The sequence below is a fragment of the Symsagittifera roscoffensis genome, chromosome 6 (assembly GCF_963678635.1).
Source record: "Symsagittifera roscoffensis chromosome 6, txSymRosc1.1, whole genome shotgun sequence".
Taxonomy (NCBI): domain Eukaryota; kingdom Metazoa; phylum Xenacoelomorpha; order Acoela; family Convolutidae; genus Symsagittifera; species Symsagittifera roscoffensis.
Genome location: NC_087067.1, coordinates 12,477,909 through 12,495,672, shown reverse-complemented (window position 1 = coordinate 12,495,672; position 17,764 = coordinate 12,477,909). Strand labels below are relative to the sequence as shown.

Below are 17,764 nucleotides of genomic sequence, written 5' to 3'. Positions count from 1 at the left end.
TAGTCAATGACCCCATAGATATTTCTACGGATACAACAACATCCTCATCACTACCAGAAACATTATCACTACCATCAACACCATCAATAAGCCAATTTTCACCACTACCCTTTAACTTAAATTTTCCAAATAATCTCGACGCCAGATATCGAGAACAATCATCAATAAATATCCCTTTAAGTTTAGATTGGAATACATTCACAGCACCTCCACCATTATTTGGACAACATCAAGAAAGTAACCGCCTTCATAACTGGGCACTTAATAGATTACAATATCGCCAAGATATTCATAACGATATCCGTGATCACAATATTCAAATACTCCAACAAAACAGTTTACAATTAAAGTTTGAAATCACAGTTAAGTTAAATAACATTACCCAACATCCCTACCCATTAAATCCACCTAACATAACAGCTCAATCACTACCACCACCGTTTATAACTACTGAAGTAATATATAAATACGACAGATACACCAAAAACACAATTGGTTACATTACATTTTACAATCCATACTCAGGATTATCCTACACATGTATATTCTAAAATTATTAATTTTTCTCCAACTCCTTTTTCTAGTAACCTCAAATCAAAACATAAACCCTTCCCCTCGTACAGGACCACAAGATTTATTAGTAACACATTACGATTGCGAAGAAAATGAACAAAAAACACTACACAAATATGCAATAAATCAAGTATCACAATGTGAAACAGAACCACAAGCTATAGAAACCACAGATATAATAGCAACACTCTATTCAAAAGCCCGAGCAACAACAGTTACAGGTTATAAATTCACAGCGACATTTTCCGAAAAGAAAGTACATTGTTCACAAGTCTCCAACGGCAACAAAAACCGACTTGACCATGAATCATTCTATCAAAGTAATATAGAACGTCTTTTACATCTCAATCCCGACGATTGTAAAAATGAATTACTTAGACTAAACATCACACAAAATAAAAACTCCCAAAGAAAATTAGTTAATTTTCAAGTTTTTTCAGACTCTGTACATCAATCACAACTTGAAAGACACCAAGGACATATAAAACTAGACGAAAAATACCCGTATAACGGCGCACACGGACGATTAACCTATGACCTACATGATAAACATTGGATACCACACATTGGTATAAATAACCCATCAAACTGCAAAGCAGACACAAAAAATAAAGGATACCAAGAAATAATGTTTTTCGATTGGAAAATACAACTCGAAAAAATACAACTCACACGAGATTTATCAGATAATACAATGATCTATCAAGGAATCCGACTACCTTGTAAAAATGATCAAGGATATTGCGACCCTACAACAAGAACACAAGCAACAATTGTTTGGTTCCCCGAAGATACATGTACAACATTTCAAGTAGCAAAAATACACGCTCGTATGATAAAATTTCACGAAAAATATTTTATACAATCAATTCCATATGAACAAGTCCATCCATCACGCAAACTAAGTTCCGATTTTAGAAACATAGACAATATAGAAAATAAATTGACACGTTTTCAAATATATCAAGAAACAGAACTTGCATGTAAATACAGGAATCCACTTCACAGAACACAATACTCTGAAATATTAGTTGAATACGAAAAAGGATTCGACATGACCACTGGAAAAGTAAAAATCGACCCATATGCCACAGGTCATCCTCTAAACGAAGGAACATCCTATATACCAGTTAATTTTGAAAAAAGCAACGGACAACCTGGTGGACATCTAAAACCTTATGACACCAGAAGCACACGCTTACAAGAATTATCACTAATGAATACTACATATTTCGGTAATATCCACTATGATATTCATTTGGATATGAAACTAGACTATACAATTAGCCGCATTTTTCAAGAAATGTCACTCTCCGAATTAGAAACACTACACCAACTATGCGAATTAGAACGAACACAAATATTACAATCACTTGCACTAGCAGTATTAAAAACACCCTACGCAGGATACTTATTATCAGGAAATAGATCAAATTTTTTAGACTATGAAGGAAACATCTTATGGTTTTATACTTGTACTAAAAAAGTATCACCACTATACGTTTTTGAAGATAAACGATGTTATAAAAGAATCCCTATCTTTTATAAGAATAAAGTACATTTCGTGGATACACTTTCACGAAGAACCTATTTCTGGGATACCGCAGTCCCATGTGGATCAGAAAATAGCCACAATGTAGTACAACTAAACCCTGATGAAAATAAATATTATCTTCTCACTCCATATCCCACATTAATGCAATCACTCAAAAAATTTTCACCAGAAAGCATTCGCGCTATTGCTCGAAACCCAAATATAGACTTACAATCAATAGGAATCTATTCAAAATCAGATATTCAACATCACATTAGAACACAACAATTCCAAGAATTATTAACACAAATGGACACTATACAAAGACAATCAATAGACCAAAACTTACGCAAACTTGCAGAAACCGCAGGATTTGCCGATATCTACACGCAAGACTATAGCGGATATTTTAAAGACATTAAAGATTATATATATCTAAACGGCGAAAAATACCGTCCCCAAGATATATCACCAATCAACATTTTTAGCTTTGTTACACTCAAGAATGAAATCCTTGATTTTCTAGGATGGCCCTACTACATCTTAGAAAAATTGACTATTTTATACGCAATGTTTAACTTTATTGGATTTCTTTTCTCACTTTTAAAAGGAATCTACAATACATGTGCTATACACACACAAGTAAACAGACAAGCAAGCGTAGCACGCATACTCTTTGCAGGATTTTTTGGAATTTTTTCCACATCTATAAACAAAATTCTTTTAGACGCACAAATAAAAGAATATAACACAAAAATAACAACACGACAAAATACATACGACGAAGAACATAACAATGTCGACACACAGCCAACGGCACCACAATTACCACCCCTACCAAATAACCATCCACTATCCCTAGTCCCACGAAATTTTCGAAATTTAGCAATCACACATAATCCAAATTTTCGACTCAATACATCGCAAAGTCCCGTCCAACATATAATGACACATCAATCACAAGATGATAATACTTATGAACAAATTATTGAACAGCCCCATACCACCGCTTTTCAATCTCAAAATAATAATTTTTTTAGCCCACGATGAGCCGCCAACTTGGATCACTACACCGATCAAATTCCCATCCAACCAATCTTACCTCTCCAATCCCAATCATACCACTTTTTGCTTTTCCGCCACCCGATTTTCCATCTAGCAATGTAACATCAGGCATGAATTCCGACACTAATTCACACATCTCAGTTTTATACTCCATCTCACAGCTAAATAACCCGAATATTGAAACCCCCGATGAATTCGCCGACTCAGAACCATCCCCATCCAATAATTTTCATAACCCTTCTAATTTTTCTCAACCCCCTTTTCAACCCATATTATCAAATAACCCTGACCCAATCACTCCCACACCCTCTTATGCTTCCCAAGTTACCCCAACCTACTCCTCATACCATTCTGACCAATCATCTCATTCTCCAGACACCCCCCGAATCTCCCCAGAACTAGATAATTTTATTACCCTCCAACAACAACCCTACCACCTTAACACCCCGACCATAAACCAAATCTCCTCCACTACAAATTCATCCAATCCCCCTACACCCTCTTCAAATTATACTGAATCATTAACACCATCATCCACATCCACTATATCTTCACTCAACACTAATAGAGCTTACCGCACTTTTAAAAGAAAATTCCCCAACCATCCTTTCCCAGCAAAACCAGGAACAGCCCGTGAATACATCAACCACCCCCAGCATACTAACACTAAAGAATTTTTAGCTATCACTTTACCCTCATTTCCACAATACACCTTAAACACCCCTCACGACGCTAACGAAACACGCAACTTTGTAGATGAATACGTTTTAATGCCCACTCTCTCTTGGACCTCATACTATCATTTCACTAACCCTCTTTGCTTACCTTTATCCAGCACTTCCATCGATATAGACCGAAACAAAGACATGCTATATCAACTAACTACACCACTAACCGCTAGACAGTTTACTTACGTTGGATATAAAAAATCACTAAAAATACACACTGCACCTAGAGCTAATGAATATACACTAGAATACTACGATCACAACATCATTAGAGCTAATCAAGATCAATTCTTAGACGACGATCGCTTCGCTAATCCACAAATCACCGAGAAATTTTTCATCAAGACACCATATGTATTTACACTAAACATCTTCGACCGAAAGTTTGATCACATTATTTCAGAAGCACTAACAAACACACAAGCATACGAAAGTTTTAAAGAACGCTTCCAAATCTTTTCACTAACCTTTCATTTCCTTGCACCACACGAAAGAGATTTACACTGCTCACACGATATTATGTTGCGCACTAAACAAACACATACATACAGTTACTATCGTTTCATCCAAAATCACTTTGACCTCCACACACCCTCTCGACAACCACACCATCGTTTCCAATTCATCAATTCAAAATACACTTCACCGTATTTCCTAAATTTCACATATTGTATTAAAGACACTAACCTCCATGGTATTCTTCGTAATTATGACCCCATAACCCAAATGTACATTTTCTGCCCCATCACCAAGACCTTCAACGCCGAAGAATCCCGACCCTTCCTTATCCCGCACGAGTTCCTACAACCTATAGAAATCCCAATTTTAGAATTCATCCACAACACTAAATTTAACCACAAATTATATAACTTAATCCAAAACACACCTTATGAGTTTGCAGTAGGCACTGAAGAACTAACCACTATTAAGGCACTTCAATTGCTTTGGCCACTGCTTCAGACTAAAAATATCATCCGCATTCTAGCTAAACTACTCACAACTTCAGAACTAATTCACGACATCTTCCCCCACGGTTTTTTCCCCGACGACTAACAGGTAAGTATGAATTAAATGAATATTACTAACTAATTAAAATATTAAAAAACTCACCATTCTTTATTCATGTTTTCTTTAGATTTTTAGCCTTCATCCTCGATCATCTGAAAAATTCACAAAAGAAAAATAAAAAATAGCAAACTTCTTCAAAACTGTTTAAGACCCTATTAAACTTTTGCACCAACAATTAAATAAATATAATACCAATGCAGTAAATTAATTTATAAAATTTTCCCCCAAAGCAGTAAATCTAATTATGATGAAAATTTGTATCTTAAAATTCCCCCATAACTAGCAGTAAATTTCCAAATTCTATGCAGTAAATTAATAAAATGCAATTGCAGTACTAACCTTTTGATATTTTCATTCATTCGCACAGAAATTCTATCCACACTCGCACAGCTCGCCCACGAAGAATTGTTTAAAATAATGAATTTCAGTTTCAAGTTTTCACACTCAACAACTCTACCATATAATAACATGTTTCAAACTTTCCTTTAACCCGGTTGGAAAGGAATCATATACTAAACAAAACTAACCAACGCAGCTTACTAAATACCACAAATCATAGAATAACAGCATGACTAAGAAAAGGAAACCAACGGTACCCAAACCGGACTAACCCAGTTTAAAACTGGATAATTTATTCTTTTGAAGACTATTACAAAGTCTTAGAAAGAAATAATAAAACACAAAAAAGTCGAAAGACAAACCCATACCACAAACAATTTGATTTTTGAAAAAAGGACACAACCAACGAAACATAAGAAAAACCACAACAAACCCAACATAAAACGTTGTCACATAACAGGACCCCTCACAAAAACCGCATGAAATCATACTCCCACTCCTGGCCTAACCCACCAGGAAGGACGTCCTGAGCATGCTCTATAGCCGGCCTAACCCACCGCGCTACATCCACGCTTTGTGACCACACCTTTATTTTTAATAAGAGCTACTCAAGGGTGAGTAACTCTTCAAAATAACCGAACTAAAACAAAAAGCTTTTGTGAAAACAACTAACTAAAATCATTATTAAAAAATATTAAACTAATAAAAGTTTTATTAAATGTAAAATCACATGATGCAATATATAGATCAGAATACAACACCAAGGACGAACATCAAAAGACAAAACGACCCCACTACACTCGAGAGAGAATGACCAACTACAATCGATATGCCGCTCACAATCACAACTCAAAGGATTTAGAGTACGACTTGACTTCGTAGAAAAGGACTTCATTGAACTAGACCAATGACCACCTCGATGTTCAAGTATACGTACAGATCCGAGTAACCAGGCATCCCCTCCACGCACAATCTCCACGCCATTCCCAAACTAGATCAGATACAAAAGAAGTTCTCCCCGAAGAACAGAAAAACCTGACATAGCCAACCATTCTGAAATCAGAATTGATTTTGTTGCAGAGACTCAGTCGTTGTCACAAGAAGAAGCGGAAGAAAATTATGATGTTCGCCAAATACCAACGTCCATCATCCACCCTTGAATTACAGAAGAACTGTTCTAAAAAACTCTGTAAAACCCGGATGGGTGGAACCTGATCTAAACTATATTTTATGATTGGATAAATTAAATGTTTTACCAATGTAAAGTATTTAATATTAACCAATCATGATCCATCTAACTAACAACCCACTTATTTGTAAGTGCTGAAGTTACTTGTAATTTCAGCACCAGAGAGATTTGAATTTAACTTAGAAATTAGTTGGACTCTCCCGAGCACTTCAGCAGCCGCAATAAACCAGTATACCCTAGATCTATTGAGCCTAGCAGAGACTAGTTAAACAACCTGAGACTAGATAGTATAAGAGTAAGATTAGGATCGGTATTAGACTAAGAAGTTGCACGAATCTATCCGGCCGAAAATAAGATAGCGTGACGAGCAGACGGTGTACCCTATCCGAAATTACTCTATGAGTTATACACTCCAGTCCTAACTCAATATGCAACATAACACAACAGTATGGAATCTACTCCATAGAATTCACCTCACCAAACCATAATAATAGAAAATATACAATTCAAACAGACGACCTTGATTTAGAATTTTCAAAAGTTTTTTCAGAATATATAAAAAGCATCCAATATCATAACTCACAAAGAGCAAACTCCATATTCACCAATGAAGTTTTCGCAATAATATATAGTTATATTTCGATATTAGAAAACGAAATCCCAATAACAAATGTCTCACCGACAGAAACATCTAAACATTTAAGAGTACGACATGAAATCACACTACTCTCTAGTTATTTAAACATCATTAAAGAAAATTTCACGAAAGACGACGTTTCACAACATACAAAACACGATCTACAAAAAATTTTGGCATGGTTCATAATAGATTATTTCACACACAATATTGATTTAATTGCACAAGCAAGAAAAAATTTTAGACCCCAAAACTCGAACGATGATACCGCTATCACAGAACAATCAGATTATGTTTGGGACCCCGAATGGTCTCATCCCGCATTTATAAGCTTCCCACAATCAATCTCAAGTCAAGCAATAAGTACGATATCTTACATAAGAGATTATGTAAAAGTAATACCATTAACCATTGATGCAACACCATTAAACTATAATACATTTTTGCCCGATACACAAAATAATAGTTTAACTCTACAGTTATACACAATGAAAACCTCAATGGAACTAGGAATCTTACTCAACAAGATATCCAGACACCATCACACTTCATAAATGAAGAAATTGTACACACAACAACTACACAACAAAGTATTTCACCAATACGCCCAAATTTAACAACACCAAGAAATACAAATCCTTCACAAACACAGGTAACCTTACAATCAACCGTTAAACCTTCGGTTGCCCCTAAATATTCACATATGGATTACCAAACATACAGACCCATGACAATACCATCAAAAACACGCAAAACATTCACTAGAAACAACTTTACAGACCATAATTATAATTATACACATCCATCAAAAACATATAATCAACCACAAAGAAATTTTAACCAATATACAAGATCTCGAAATTGGGATAACCCAATGACCCAACCTAATTCAATAAATTTCCAAACAAATCCTCCACAGGATCACAGTGAAAATTACCCATTTTTTCAACAAAATAAAAATAAAAAACAGACATCTTATCAAATGGATTATTTATCCTCAGATGATGATTTCTTACAACCAGATATATTTGCACCAAATACTCAAGAATATCGTAGACAAGGAATACAGAAAACACGTACAAATCATAGAAATTTTTCTCCACAACCAATAGATGCACAACATCAACAACCAATTCAACAACAAAATTTAATTAATACACAATCTTTTCAACCAATTCAACAACAAAATCCAATGACTGCACACTCGTATCAACCATCACAAATGCAAAATGAAATACCACTCCCATATTATCTCCAACAACATGAAATAACAAGAAACCAACTTTCAAATTTTTCTCAAATGCCAAATGCAGCAGAATCATTACAAATGACAATGAATCCATACCTTATGGGTGGATCATCAATAACATCAAACAAACCTTTAATGGTTTTCACAGGAACAGACCCTGAATACTCTGTAGAAGATTATTTAAATGCAGTAACAGCAAACCTGATTTTAAATATTGGACCTGAACCAATTAATACGCCACTACAACAAAATTGGATACATCGACGCACAGCGTTAATACAAACAACCTTAGATGGCGCAGCCCAAAAATGGTTTTCAGTACTACCTCTAGAAATAAAATCAAACTGGAAAAGGTTTACACAGGAATTTTCAAAAATGTTTGACTCCGAAAGAAACAAACAACAACAAAGAGTTTTATGTAATGAAATTCGCAGATTACCAAACGAAACCATCAAGCAAATAGCAGTACGAATCGAAACACTAGTTCGAAAAGCATATTCATTAAATACACACGACTATAAAAACACAAAGATGACAGAAATCTTAATGATGACCTTAACACCACAATTAAGGAAAATAGCAATAAAAAAGAGAGCATCCCATCCTTCTTCAATTCGAGAACCCGATTTAGATTTTCGAAAACTAGTAGACAAATTAGAACAAGCAGAAATCACGATGAAACTAGAAGAAACGGAAAATCTGAAATTACAATACGTTAACAGAATTGAAACGACTCCCACTAATATTAATAATATACAGGAATCAGAGACAGACCTCGTTGAAAAAATCACTGAAATACTCAATATTTACGAAAAGAACCCAAACTTTAAAGGCAAACCATCTTTCAAAAAATGGTGTAATTATTGCCGACGATACGGACATAGTATTTCCGAATGTAGACAAAAACAGCAAGACAATCAAAATAAACCTCAAAAATATAAAGAACCAAATAAATCATTCTATCAATACATGAAAAAAGATCAAAATCTACCGAACAAAACAGTCTACAGCAACAACAGTTCAGGAAAACCACTCCCGAACAATACAAATTATACAAGAAATCAATCACCATATAACTCAAGTTATAGAGGAAGATCACCAGAACGAAGAAACACGAATAATTCATCACAAAATCACTACAATAGACCAAATAGTCGAAATAACTACTCCAGATCAAATTCAAATACACAACGATTTGTTTCTAGATCTAATTCCCAATCAAGAAATAACTACTATCCAAACAACCAATCACGAAATTCATCATACAATAGGAATAGAAACTACTCCTATAATCGAAATAGAAGTTATTCAAACAACCGAAACCAGAATTACCCGAACAATCAATCAAGGAATAACTCATATAATAGATCGAACTATAACAGACCAAACAATAATTACCAAAACAGATCGCGAAATAATTCACAAAATCGACACTCAAGTTATAATAATCGTTATAGAAATTATTCCCAATCACCACACCGGAATACTAATAACTATAATAATTCTAATAACCGCCACAGAAGTAGTACACCTAAACATCAAAGACAAATCAATAAAGTACAATCTAACCCAGAAACAACATCAGACCCTCCAGGTATTGATGACACAGTAACTGATACGTTACAACTCAATCAAATAAACTGTACATCATCAGATTCAGAAAGTGATACTGAAAACACTCTTTCTATCAATATGATAAAAGTCGAAAATGACTATGAATCTGTCATATATGAACAACCCTTTTCATCACACATATATGAAAATCAATCAGAATTTCTTCAAAATTATTACACTACACCCATAAATTCCACACCAACGACGCAAGAAACAAATGAGATTAACACTACAAATCAAACCAATAAAAATATCAAAACAAAATGCTTGAATACAAACCACATTTATCAAAATATACAAAAAGAACAACCCAAAGAAAAAATTTGGACAATACCATTTCTCTTAGAAAGCCCAAGAAATAAAGAATTTCAACCACCAGACCTTGAAATAGATTTTTTAATTGATTCAGGAGCAGAATCAAACATAATAAACATCCCCACATGGAATGAAATAAAAACTTTACACCCAAAGCTAACACCTCTTGAAACCTCCAGTAAGTTAGCAACAGCACAAGGATCAACATTGATAAACTACGGAAAAATCCAATTATTTCTCCTCCCCACCAGAACAATGGAGCAAAGCAAAATTTTAAATAAGCCATTTAAACAAATATTCCATATCACTGACATTAAATATAATATCATTGGAATACCATTTATTTCGAAGTATATACCAACAATTAACATACTAAATAGTAAAATATTAATCAAAGATAAATATACAAAAACAAAAGAAACATCCTTAACATTTTTTCAAAGATTAAATAAACAACCACCATTCTTTTCAAAATTCTACCCGATATTTAACCAACAAAGAAAACACCTAAAACCACTATCAGGAAATATCTAAAATTTTTCAAACAAACAAGTTCACCAATATGATAAAGAACAAAACAAACAAAAATTTTATATGTCAGAATTTGAATTCAAACCTATTCACAAATTTTTCAAAATCACAATCTCATCCATAAAATATTTGAAAAATTCGAATTCCGATATCATTTCCTTACATGTCTATAACAACACACCTTACCAAGTAACATTACCTTTAGGACTTTTAGGATATTGTGAAACCAACGCTACAATATCACCAATACACGAAAAAGCCTATCGCGTAAATAATATACTCCAATTACTAGATATTTGCCAATCTACAATTCTTAATGAAGAATTATCTATAAATAATATAATAAGTAACGAAAACAGAAATACGGATTATTTCACAAAAACTCCATATTTCAAACGTACATTCAACATAAGTAACTACACAGAGGACCAACAGAAATTTTTAACAATGTTTAATTTCCAACATTCACAAATAACACAAGACGAATTCGAAAAGTTAGCCAAACAGCTAATTGAATATTCATCAGTCTATGCAACATCAAAATTCGATGTTGGAAAAATCTGTTCATCACTACATCTCCCGTTAAAACCAGACGCAGTTTTCAAAAAACAGAGAGCAAGTAAAGTACCGATTCACTTACATGATAAAGTGAACAGATTACTCGACATTTTAGAACAATACAACATTATATCACCAGTAAACAAAGAAGAACAACCAAAAGGCAACACATTTATCAACCCCGTTATCATTCTAGCTAAAGGAGAATCATTAAAAATCGTTCTCGATGCTAGATACCTCAATTCACTTATAGATGAATCAAAATGTAATTGGCCCATTGAACCAATACAAGTTATTTTAACAAAAATAAACGGCAAATACTTTACAACCGCCGATATGAATAGTGCATACAATCAAATGCCACTAGATGAACAATCACGACGTTTAACACAATTTGTTATCGGAAACCAACAATATGAATTCAACCGCTTATTCTATGGAATATCCATAGGACCAGCAGCATTTTCAGCTTTTATGAGCAAAATTTTTAGACCACTAATACTCAAGAAAAACGCAATCACCTATCTAGACGATGTTTTTATGCAATCACAAACAAAAGACGAGATGTTCAATGTTTTAGAAAAATATCACCAAATACTTCAGAACGAAAATCTGAAGGCCGCCCCCGATAAATCACACTTCTTTTTGACAAGAGTTAAATTCTTAGGACATAATATAGAAAGAAAAACAATCACTCCATTGAAATCACGCATTGACGCTATTCAAAAACTTCAACCACCAACAAATAAAAAGAAAATCCAAGAATTTCTTGGAATGTTAAACTTTTTAAGTAAATATGTTTATAAAATGCAATTATATCTACGACCATTTTATAACATCCTTAGACAACAAAATAACTTTGAATGGAACACAGAACATCAAACACGATTTGAAGAAATAAAGAAACTTTTAACTGAACAAATTTCAAACACAATTCCAGATTCAAATCAACCATTTTATGCAATGTGCGATGCTTCGAACTTTGGCATCGGTGCAGCACTATTACAATCACATAATGGTACAAATAAAATGAACCTCATATCAGCAAATTCTCGATTATTCACTCAAGCAGAGCTACGACTCTCAACTCTAATGAGAGAATGTACAGCCATAATATATACACTGACAGAATATGAATTTCTGATACTTGGATCAAAACATCCAACAGTTCTATTCACAGACCATAAACCAATCATCTTTCTCTTTACACAAAAATCTAACCCAAACCACCGAGTTTACAGATTTCAACTAATTCTAATGAATTTCCAAACTTACATATAGTTTGGACTGCAGGAAAAAATCTTGCATTACCAGACACCTTAAGTCGAAATACACCACCTGAATTACTTACACGAAAAACAACAGTTGAAATACCCAAAAACATAAAATTCTACCTTGCAGAAAACGAAACATCACCCCGATTGGAATGCAAATATGCAGTAAAAACTGATATTGAACAATCACAAATAAATAATTTACAACATTTCCCACTTTATTTAGATTGTCAAAATAATCATTATGAAGTTGATCTACTTGGAACATCAACTTTCAAACCAATCCCATATTCTCAATGGATAAAAAATAACACCCAACAAAAACGAACAAAACAACACCCGCCTAAAAAAGACCATTTTCCACTAATTGAAAAAGAAGATTTAACTGATAAAATAAATTTATCAGGACCACAAACAAATGATTCAAAATACACAATAAATCAAGTTTTTGACCTTCACGACCCACTTGATACAATACCCTTATCTAAATTCGAAATTGAAAACATTTTTCTCCCTCCAACAGAAACAATTACAATTTCAACACTGAAACAATATCAAAATCTTGACCCGATAATTAGACAACTAAAATCATGGCACAAATATAAAACTAAACCTGTCAAGGCAGATTCAACCATTCTAGGAAACAAAACACTCCTCCGATACTTTCGCAAATTTAACAACACAACAATTAACGAAAATACAGACCTTTTAGAGTATAACCTGAATGAATCTACAGTTCCATGTCTCCCTTTAAGTATGATTCTTATAGCTTTTAATATTTCACATACACAAAATATTAAAGGACACTCTGGATCAGAAAAAACATATTCAAATTTTATACAAAATTTTTACTTCCCAAATGCACCAATTTGGATAAAAGTACTATGCAATGATTGTATAGTATGTCAACTAAATAAACCTTACCCAAATCAAAAACAAATAGCACAAAAACAAGATTTTAAAGGACAAAGTTTGTACTTTAATCATCGTATCTCATTTGATACCAAAGGACCAATTTCACCCTCATCCGAAGGAAACTCCTACATTATGGTAATTGTTGACGCATTTACACATTATGTAGCACTTAACCCAGTACCACATTGTAACGCTTATTACGCTTACACAACACTCTATGAACACTGGATAGCAAAATTCGGACTACCAGAAATTTTAGTTACAGACAACGGTACAGAATTCATAAATAATGAAATTATCACACTATGTCATTTATATAACATTAAACACAAACCACGTACATCTCATGCACCTTGGACAAACGGCTTAGTCGAAGGTATGAACCGTTCATTACAAGAATATCTTAGATGTATCATCAACGGAAATGATACAAAATATACCGAATGGTCAGCAGATGTAAAATTATTTCCCTTAGCGTATAATTCACAAATTACGACAACTTTAGGAATGTCACCATACGAAATGGTTTTTAACCAAAAGCCACGCAAACCAATAATGTTTACAGCAAATTCTCATAAAAACGCACAAGGTTATTGTCAACCAAATAAAGACTCAATTTGTTATAACCTACCTTTACATACACACGATGAAGATCATTTTCATCACCCACAAATTCTTAAACTAGCCTCCGGTACACACACCGAATGGATTCTAAATAGAGATAAAAAACACAATGAAATTTATCAAAAAATAACAAAAAAGTTATTACAAAGACAAAACATTAATGAACAAATCAATTCACGTTTTACACCAGCCTCCGAATTAAAAATTGGAACATTTGTTTTGATACCTAATTTTAATACTCAAAAAGGAATTTCTAAAAAATTACAACCCCTTCGAAAAGGACCATACCAAATAATTGCAAAACCCACTGATGTCACATATAAAATTACCGACTCAAACAAAAAAGAAATCGTTCAACATCGAAACAACCTATTACCTTATTACCCAAAAGAATACGCACTCCGCGAATTAACTCAATTATATTCTTTCACAGGATTAAAAATCATTCAAAATGAACCACATCTGAAAAACACAGAACAAAATGATAACCCCACCAAAAATCAAAACACAAAACCAAGCGCCACCAAAAACAATACACAAAACCATAAAGAATCTCCAAAACAAAGAAAAAATAGAAAAATGACCGAACAAATAATACCCCAAGAACAAATCGACAAATCAGAAAATAGAAAAACAACAAGACTCCGAAATCAACCACGTAAAAACTATAAAATATTCATCCCCCAATCTAAAATTTTAAAGAAAGTGGAATTTCAAAAGTAATTTTAACATTATACTTCACAATCTTGAAACCTTCGAAACATTTTTCATTTACATTTTTCAAAATAACATGCTGACAAGTACGTAATAATTCTAGTTCAAAATAGACCAATAGGATTCATCCAATCCGTCACTTTCTCTAACTCAAACTAAGACCAATTAGACGAATCATATAGAACTCCAGGCACATCTATAACTATAACTTTACGACCTCCAGATCAAAAATAAGCAAACCACTCCAACTTGACAACTAAAATAAATATCACCATAATACCGTACCCCTCCCTTATCTAATAACCCAAAGATCAACAATATTTCCCCAACTCAGACCACGAATACCCCCAAAACAAATTTGTTAACTTAGCCTAAAGTAACAAAATGAACATTTTAATTAGCCTAAAGTATAAAAATCTCACCATACCCCGGATCATTTGACAAACAAAAATAAAGAAAAAGACGACCTCCCAATCACCATGAAAATTGCCCCCAACAATTTTTTACAAAACTCAACCCACTTGTCAAAAAACTAATAAATAATCCGACCACACTAGAAAATCGCCTCGAACAGCAAAAAATATTCGACCAAGAGATCATTTCTTAAATGCTCTTCTCTCAATCAGTTACTCAAATACTCATAAATTTTAAACATTTTTTTACAATACTTGAAACCTTTATAATATTTCTTTTTGATATACTTGAATCTTTTCTAATAATCCTAATAATTTTTTGTAACATTTTTTTAATTTTCTACACTATACTCGAACTATTCCTCCAACTTTCCAAAACCCTTGATTATATCCACAGGTACGATTTATACAACTTGTCTAAATGATACGAACAATTTTCAGTAGAACTGATATTATTGTTTGTAATTTTCATAACATTTTTATCATCCCTCATTTTGACAATATGTAAATGTATAAAGAAAGCAATCTTCACATTTGCCCTAGCAACAATCCTTCTAATTCTTTTTTTGGAAGAATATTATAATAAACATAAACCTTCCCACTAAAGTAACAATTCAAAAATCCATCAAAAAATGCTACCCAACAGTCACAAAGTCAGTCTTCACCGACATCATCCCAAGATAACCAAACACCACCTTCAATTACTCAAAATCCTCAAACATCTACACGAATTTCTTTTCAGGACAATCCATACACTTTTGAAGAACGACATGCTCGTTTATCAGAACCACTAGAACCAGTTCAACGACAAGCACCTCTAAGCGAACCAACATATAACCTATACCCAACACTACCACAAGAACTAAGTAGAATAAGAAATCCTAGTCAAAACCAAAATACAGTCGAAATAAATAGACAAATTATACATCCTCGACGAAACAGAAATTTTCAAACTCCCCGAGTTCATTTTGATATACCTCAATCCCCATCACAAAACACTCCAGAAAACCCCATTGGTATATTACCAGAAACCCCTACGCTTCTTTCACAACGTAGCACCTCAAGCCTACCATCAGATTACTTAGGTTCAACACCAACATCTGAACAAATACGTGAAAATCCCTTTAACCCTCCAAACCAGGCATCACGACTACCATATTGGACAACACATTCATTTACACAAGGTGAATTAAATTTAGTCAATAATCCAATAGATATTTCTACGGATACAACAACATCCTCATCACTACCAGAAACATTATCACTACCATCAACACCATCAATAAGCCAGATTTCACCACCACCTTTTAACTTAAATTTTCCAAATAATCTCGACGCCAGATATCGAGAACAATCATCAATAAATATTCCTTTAAGACTAGATTGGAATACATTTACAGCACCTCCACCATTATTTGGACAACATCAAGAAAGTAACCGCCTTCATAACTGGGCACTTAATAGATTACAATATCGCCAAGATATTCACAACGATATCCGTGATCACAATATTCAAATACTCCAACAAAACAGTTTACAATTAAAGTTTGAAATCACAGTTAAGTTAAACAATATTACCCAACATCCCTACCCATTAAACCCACCTAACATAACAGCTCAATCACTACCACCACCGTTTATAACTACTGAAGTAATATACAAATACGACAGATATACCAAAAACACAATTGGCTACATTACATTTTATAATCCATACTCAGGATTATCATACACATGTATATTCTAAAATTATTAATTTTTCTCCAACTCCTTTTTCTAGTAATCTCAAATCAAAACATAAACCCTTCCCCTCGTACAGGACCACAAGATTTATTAGTAACACATTACGATTGTGAAGAAAATGAACAAAAAACACTACATAAATATGCAATAAATCAAGTATCACAATGTGAAACAGAACCACAAGCTATAGAAACCACAGATGTAATAGCAACACTCTATTCAAAAGCCCGAGCAACAACAGTTACAGGTTATAAATTCACAGCAACATTTTCCGAAAAGAAAGTACATTGTTCACAAGTCTCGAACGGAAACAAAAACCGACTTGACCATGAATCATTCTATCAGAGTAATATAGAACGTCTTTTACATCTCAATCCCGACGATTGTAAAAATGAATTACTTAGACTAAACATCACACAAAATAAAAACTCCGCAAGAAAGTTAGTTAATTTTCAAGTTTTTTCAGGCTCTGTACATCAATCACAACTTGAAAGACACCAAGGACATATAAAACTAGACGAAAAATACCCGTATAACGGCGCACACGGACGATTAACCTATGACCTACACGATAAACATTGGATACCACACATTGGTATAAATGACCCATCAAACTGCAAAGCAGACACAAAAAATAAAGGATACCAAGAAATAATGTTTTTCGATTGGAAAATACAACTC

General features: G+C 33.5%; 1 protein-coding gene across 1 annotated transcript in view; it reads right to left on the bottom strand.

Moving 5' to 3' along the window:
* The window catches only part of LOC134848245 (surfeit locus protein 4-like), a 284,837-nt gene that overhangs the window by 176,632 nt on the left and 90,441 nt on the right, over positions 1–17,764 (bottom strand). The window lies entirely within an intron of this gene.